Below are 7702 nucleotides of genomic sequence, written 5' to 3'. Positions count from 1 at the left end.
TCTGGGCTTTATTTTTCTCTCCCTCTCTCAAGGGAAAGCTCATGGTGGTGCCTCAGGCAAACATGGGGCAGATGCTCCATCTTCAGGGAGCCCCAACTCAGCTAGTCCAGGAAACCGCTTTGGGACAGGCTGCCCTGGGCCACCACAGCTTCACCAAAGGCCGGCGCAATGTTGGCAAAGGTCGTAACTGGGGGAAACGTGCTCTGGGTAGTATTTTAATATATAGAAGACAGGAAAGGAACAGAGAACTAAGAACGAGAACTTTTTTAGGTTGCAGTGTGGTTTTCGGACTTGTTTCCCCAATTGCCTTTGCACTGTGAGGTCCTCCTGCTGCTTTCATCAGGACAGGGTGTGTGTAAGACGAGTAATGCTGATGCTTTACAGGAAAAACCTCTGAGCCACACAATTGCAGCTTCATCTTAGAGAAACAAAGTGAGGAAAAGGGAAAACGAGCCCAGCGCAGCCTGGCTTTATGCACTGCTGGGATCTGTGGGTCTTCCAGCACATGGGCTTGGGCACGACTGCGGCTCTGACCATCATAGCAGGAGAGATCTACCCAGGCCAGGTCAGTCAGACTCATTTGGGGATGAGGATGGATGCCCCATCCCTGGAGGTGTTCAAGGCCAGGCTGGATGGGGCTTTGAGCAACCTGGTCTAGTGGGAGGTGTCCCTGCACAGGGCAGGGGGTTGGAACTCAATGATCTTTAAGGTCCCTTCCAACCCAAACCATTCTATGATTTGGAAGGGAAAGCACACTTTAAAAGTAGAGTGAGTCACGTTGCCAGTTGGCATAAACGCAAAGCACGTAGGAGCAGGAAGCATCTTTGTTTTTGTGCGCGGGAGGGTGCTTTCAGGTCAGGTTATCACCGAGGGGCATTTCTGGCCGTTTGCTCTGGCAGCGAGACCCTCCTGCCTGGCAGGGGGGCAGCAGGTTCATGCAGCTCAGCAGCAGATACCTGCATCTTTACTTTTTTTTTGGTTTTTAACACTGTATTTAACAACTAACCTTAAACCAGAATCCTGCCACCTACTGCCCACAAAAAACGCCAGATGCATCGTGTGCACAGCGGGCTAGTTCTGGCCTTACAACCCTTGCCAAAGCTCTCTGGGACTGGGCAGCCCTGCACAGGCTGCAAAAAAATATTTGTGAGGCTCCTAAATTGCCTTAGTGGGACTCAGAGCCGATGCACCGACGTCTGCAGCAGCGCCAGCTTTCCCTGAGAACAAAGTGTAGTTTCCTTTTGTGTGTGTGGTTAAGCAGCGCTGAACAAATAAACATTGTGTGGGAATTGGTTGTAACAGAAATACTGGCAGTCTTCCAGAATTACGAATTTGATTTTTAGTATCGTTTAGGCTAGAAACCATCCTAATTATCCTTTCTTCTGAAATGAGAAGTCTCTTTCTTCTAGTAGAGGAAGAACCTACTAGATAGAACCTACTAGATAGAACCTAGTAGATGGGAACCTCTGCTTCCCATACCTCGTGTTTTGGGCCATGTGAATGGAGGAATTAGAGAGAAACAGGGTGGGGAGAGAAAAAGAGAAGCCTCTGAAGTGTGCAAGCATCTTTGCTGCTTATCTGTGTCCAGGTACTGGCTCACTGAAACTTTCCACATGAATATTCTTTCAGATCTTCTGTTCCAGCTATTAGCTGCTCCCTAATTAACTGAGAATATGGAGATCAATTAGTTGTTGTGTTATAAACTGGCCATAGATAAAGTGATGGCCAGAATATGGATAAGTAGACTTTAAAATGTAGGGAAGGAAAGAAAGAGTGATTTATGGAAATGAGGAAGGCGTAGGCTTGTATAGGCAAATTCTACCCTTTGGGGTTCCATTGAATTCAATTAAAATTGCTTCTAACGAAACCAACTTTATGTGGCTGTGTTTTGTAACAAGACTTTTAAAAGTTGAGCAATGGAAAACGCTTAGGAAGGATCACACGTGTACACTGAAGCTCTAATATTTATTTATTAGTAATGTTTATTAAAATACATAACTTGATGCATGTACGCTAGTTTGGATTTTAGAATTATTTTCTTTTGTCCAGCTCTATTGGGCAGTTTCAGCAGCAGATGCTAAGAAAATCATGTGAACCCAGTCCAAAAGTCACATGCAGGATTTATAGTTTTGGTGGCCACATCTGAATGAATCTTCCATTTTTTGTTTGTTTCTTGCCAACATCTGTTTAAAGCCTCCACCTTGAGAAAACTCTGGAAAAACGAAGTACATGTACGTATTTTAACATGTTATTAGAAATATAGCTGTTGAAGTTCAAAGAGCTAATTAACATTTAAATTACAGTATTTAAAAAAAAAATAATAAACATGACTAGTTGAACAGGTTTAATCAGAGAAGTCAATGTAATTGAGAGCAGACATGCAGCAATACCAGCTCCTAAAGTGAAGGTACGTGAGCTCATCTTTTGTGAGATGCATCAAGCTGATTTCTTCATTTATTGCTTCTGGTTTGGGCCTGCATGTTTCAGTAATTAATTAATTTTTTTTTCCTAGAATAAGATGAGAAGTGTGAGGAAAGCAGAAGCACCACACACAAGAGACTGAATGTGAGCTCCATGTTAAATGAAATCACATTTTTGGTGTTTGTACTCTGGTAAGAAATTTATCATCTTTTTTTTCTGCATATCGGAGTGTTAGAAATATTTGCTACAAATATTTGCCCAAATTTACCCCAAATTATTTTCCTTAAATATTGTTTGGGTTGACACTTCAAAGCCTTTTGGGTTCTGTCTTTTTTTGTGTTTGCCAGGGTTTGTGGGGATTTTTTTCCAGGCACCAGTGTGCCCTCATGGTTTAGGGATGTGACACTGGCAACGTGCTGTAAATGGGGATGGAGGCCAGATTTCTCCCTTCATCCAGCGCAGGTTGTCACACAGGAACGAGGGGAGGGTGTGTTCTGTCCCTCCCACCCTGCGGAGATCCCAGATGGCTTCAGTGTCAGCTAAAGTCACCTCTTTCTGAAGACTAAAGGATACCGGTTCCAAAGCCAGAAGCCTCCTGTGAAACTGCTTGTGACTCAGGACGTGCCTGGGATGCAAGAGTGGCTTGCCTTAGTATTTTAAATTAAGTTTTCTACCTTTTTCTAGAATTAAAACTACTTTCTGCTTAAACATTTACAATCCTTTAATGCACACACCGCTGACACATCTTACAAATATACTTGGAAATACTGTAGTCTGTGTTTCTCATAAACCTTCAGAAAATTGACTGTTTCAAGGACTTGCTGCTGGAGTAATTTAGCAGTTGTGCTGTGAAAAAATGGGAAAGTAAGCGGCCCAGCAGAAGATACAGTAGCTAAAACTCTTATCTCAATACCCATTGCTTAGAGAATTGCATCCACTTCCCTTAGTCAATAATGAGTCTTATTTATAAATTCACATACAATACAGAAAGGAAGCTTGTTGCACTATTGTGGAGATCAAAGTTTCAATGTTCGTTGTTTTTGGTTTTTTTCTCCTTCTCCTGTTTAGAGAACTGCACTCAGTTTGCATGTATCTGTACCCCTCTCCTTATTGCTGAGCCCAGCACGGTTGATAGCCTTGGGCATTTTTTTTAAAGCTGTTTTTAAAGATAAACATTTGGCAAAAATTCCCAGAATGTGAGTGCTCAACTTAATTTGCCCACAGCCGTACTGTTTGTGAGCAGGCTGTTCCTTTATAGGGGGTTTTTAGTTCCAATTCAATGTATCATAAACTAATATATTATGAGAAACTTCTTCTATGGTCAAAGTCTATGCCTTACTGAGGTCTCTGCAAACAAAACCTCTATTGATTTAGTTTGGTAAAATTCAGAGGTTAATCCCAAATCTCCTGCTTCTTTTTTAAGAACAATTCTATCACTGAAAAAATATGAATAAAATTGCGATCACTAATAAAAAAAAATGCCCAGAGTGCCTGAGCGCATTCGCGTTCTTCAGCCTTCTAAAAAGCGGAGTGTCCTTAGTGTTTCAAAGGCAGTTTGGGAAGCAGAGAGGAGGTGTTTGCTGTCAAGGAGCAGAATTCAGCCTGTCTTTTCTCCCTAGTTAGGCTTTGTGAGCTAAAGCAGACAACGTAGGCGTCCGTCACCGTCTGCTTGGCTACAGCGGGTACCTGCTCGGCTGCGCGGGCTGTGACGACAGCTGCCAGCTGGCAGATTGCTTCTGTTTTGTTTTTTTTTTTTTTAACAGACTGTAACGCCCCCCTCCCCACCTCACTATGGGTCCTATGGGTGTTTTCTTCCACAGAAGCGAGGGGCTAATCAGGAGAGGAAACAGAAGCTGATTACCCCACCCACCTCTGAAGCCTCTGCTAAAGCCATTTATCATAGTGTTTCTCAACCTCCTCAAGTTGGCAGCTTTATAGGAGGACTCGACGCCTGCAAACTTTTTACAGCACCTCTAAAAAATAATGGTAAAATAACCCCAAAGTATATCAGTAATATGTCTGTTAAGCACAGAGATGGGTCAATGTGGTATGGACACACAGGAGTCCCCCGGAGAGCTAAGGCTGTTAGACCAAGCCATGGGACTGAAAAAGATCAGCTTTGATGAGAAATATTGGAAGTATTTCAGAGCTAAACAAATTTAGGGGAGTTCATGGTCAGCTCTTATTGCTACAGTGTGTTAAGTTTATATTTCCCAAATACTGGAAATGTATACTTTTTCCCTTAATGCTGCACATTTTCATAGAAAATGAAAAATAGGAGGCGAAAAAAATGAAAGATAGACATCGTATATGCAAACATTATTACATAAAAATTAAAAATAAAGGTCTAAGGGTTTTTAGTAAAATTTCATGTTTCAGGAATTGTTTACAGATCACTAATTAAAGAAGACAGGTTGGATATTACCTGAATTTAGTTCCATAGACTTGACTTATCTCAGGGCTCTATTGTGAGACCTGGGGTCTCATATGGCATTTAGAAAGTATACAGTTCTGAGTTCTGCAGATGTATTCGCTGAAATATCAGTACACACAGTATTACCAGTAATTCATAATATCACAGCCAACAATAACCTGGTTAATACCAATTCAGGGGAATTGAATGGTCACCAATTCTGAGCCATAAGTCTTGGGATATTAACTCCAGTTAATATGCTGATTTTTTAAAACTCTGGTTTTAAATTGAAAGAGGGAAGATTTGGATTAGATACTAGAAAGAAATTCTTTCCTGTGTTTGGTGGTGAGACACTGGAACAGGTTGCCCAGAGAAGCTGTGGCTGCCCCACCCCTGGAGGTGTTCAAGGCCAGGCTGGATGGGGCTTTGAGCAACCTGGTCTAGTGGGAGGTGTCCCTGCCCATGGCAGGGGGGTTGGAACTGGATGGTCTTTAAGGTCCCGTCCAACTCTAACCATTCTGTGATTCTATTCTATGATTCTTTTATTAATTTAAAGGTAACAATACCTTGGGATACTAAATTCAGGTCCTCCAGACGTACACGTAATACTATTCATATTAAACTTATACATAGCCAACTATTTTATAGTTTCTCTGAAACTCAAGCTCTTTTTACTGCTAACTGCATGTCTTGAGGAGACTTGGGATTTGTAACTTACATTTGCAGCAATTTTTCCTGGCCATTGCTGGAGGAGAGTAAAATAATCCCATTTTTGGTTATCAGTGTTGTTTTCCACCATTCTCCTGAGCCTTGGTCCACTTAACACCCACTGCCCAGTGCTTTTTGAATGGCTTCTTCCCAAACCCCTCCTCCTCTTTCTACCTCCAGCTAAAGATTATTCCAGGGACAGGAATAGGAGGAAGGAAAGGTGTCAGGCTGCCTTGGTGGGACCAGCTCCAGCGCCAGCAACCTCTTACACTTCCTGCTGAAATCAAAAGGAGAACTGAGGGTTGAATTTTGAAGGATCAACATCTTGCAGTGCTCTCAGGTAGGTGTGATATTGTAGTGCTTAATATTTCTCATTAAAATGGAAGCCTGGAGAAATCTTTTCTCAGCTTTATGTTGTGGGATGGAGATGCGTTTGTGCAGACTGGCAAATTTATCTGCTTCCGAGTTGTTTATACTGAGAAGCTAACCTCCAGCAGCGCACAGGTTAATACCATTTTGATGGTGATGGTTTGACTGGATTTCACATTTGTCCCATTTAACAGTTCACCTGCATGATCCTGTAAATATTTCCAGAATAATCTCTCCAATGTAGACCAATTATCAATAGGTTCACTGGCAGAATTGCAATAAATAGTTCTTAATGGCCCAATAATTTTCCAATCCAGGCTCGAACAGTCCCAAACCAAAAACATTACTTTGAAGACGTTTATTCTCTAAATGAGATTACAACTGAAAAACTTCATATTTAAGCATATTAGCTATAAGCTTCTGTTGCCAATAGAATGAAGCAGGCTCATTGCAAGCATTAGTTGCTGTAATTAAGACATCTAGCGAAAACGGTTCTTAACACTACAATGTGTGCAATACTAATAAAGCAAAAATCTTTGGTGGAATCAAAAACATTCATTATCTGAAGCCAGAAATGAAGCTTCAGTTGCATTCTTGCATATAGTAAGTTATAAAATGTCTTTCAGAGAAAAGCTGATTGCCTTAACAACTAAAGAACAAATTTATTCTGACTGCATTTGTTTAAATCTATGCTTAAATATGAGACTGGTTTGACTGAGCAACTTTTAATCTCATTTAGATGCCTCTTATTGCATCATGCAGTGAAAAATATCAAGAATACCTAAGAAAATACAACCTGACCTATTAGGTATAAAAAATGGGGAAATACAAAATAAAATAATTCCTTGGGAAAACTAAAAAGTTCAAGGCCAAACTAGGCAGAATAAAGAGTCAAATATATAATTTTTTAATAATTCACACATGAAGGCCCATTTCCTGCATTTACTTAGGTGAACAGATCGCCATACTCTTGATTCAAATATTTTAACTGGAAACAAACAAACAAAAAAAAACAACTCACAAATTTGTGAGCCAATAAATAGCAGTAAGTTTCAGACAAGTTAAGCCCATGGTTACCAAAGGGCCGATTTACGTCCGTCCACTTTTGGTTGTGGTTTTTTGAGTGGGGTTTGTTTTTTTTTTTTTTCAGTTTGGGGTTTTGCTGTTATTATTTTTCAATCCGAGATTTCTGCTGTGCCTGTGCGGCGTCGCCGGCCTTTTATATTTGGAAGCTGTGGTCTTGTCTTGCAGTTTTCCTTGCTTTGGGAAGCTTTATTAGGCCGGAATATGACTTGTCCACCAGTTCGGGAGGTCCATAAAGATTGTACAAACGCGTCTGTATTTCGCGTCTGAAGGACCTGAAGGGTTTTGTAAGGAGCCAAACGCTTGAAACAACTTGGTTTTACATTAAAACTCACCGCGTGTGACAACGCGTTAACTTTTTCACAACCTATTTTTCTCCTCCCTGCTGAAGTATTGCTCAGACTTCCTGATTTCAAAACCTGCCAGGAACTCCAATGGCCCTTCTGGAAACGTTGCCTCAAAAGAACAGCCTGAACCAAACACCCCTGTTTGGTTTTTTGTTTGGGTGGTTTTTGTTTTTGTTTTTTTTTTTTTTTAATTATTCCTTTTAATTATTTGTTTTCCTTATGGAGAGAGAGGGCGTGTTTTTTCAGCCCCGTTCACCGGGTGCTGGCGGTGCGCGGCCGGCTGTTGGATGTAGGCGTCTCGCCGCCTCAGACGCCGCCTCAGGCCCCCGACCACGAGCGCTCCATAAACAAACCCCCTCCC

This window comes from Numenius arquata, chromosome 2 (genome assembly GCF_964106895.1).
Source record: "Numenius arquata chromosome 2, bNumArq3.hap1.1, whole genome shotgun sequence".
Taxonomy (NCBI): Eukaryota; Metazoa; Chordata; class Aves; order Charadriiformes; family Scolopacidae; genus Numenius; species Numenius arquata.
The sequence above is the reverse complement of the archived record's forward strand: the minus strand, read 5'-3'. Positions refer to the sequence as shown.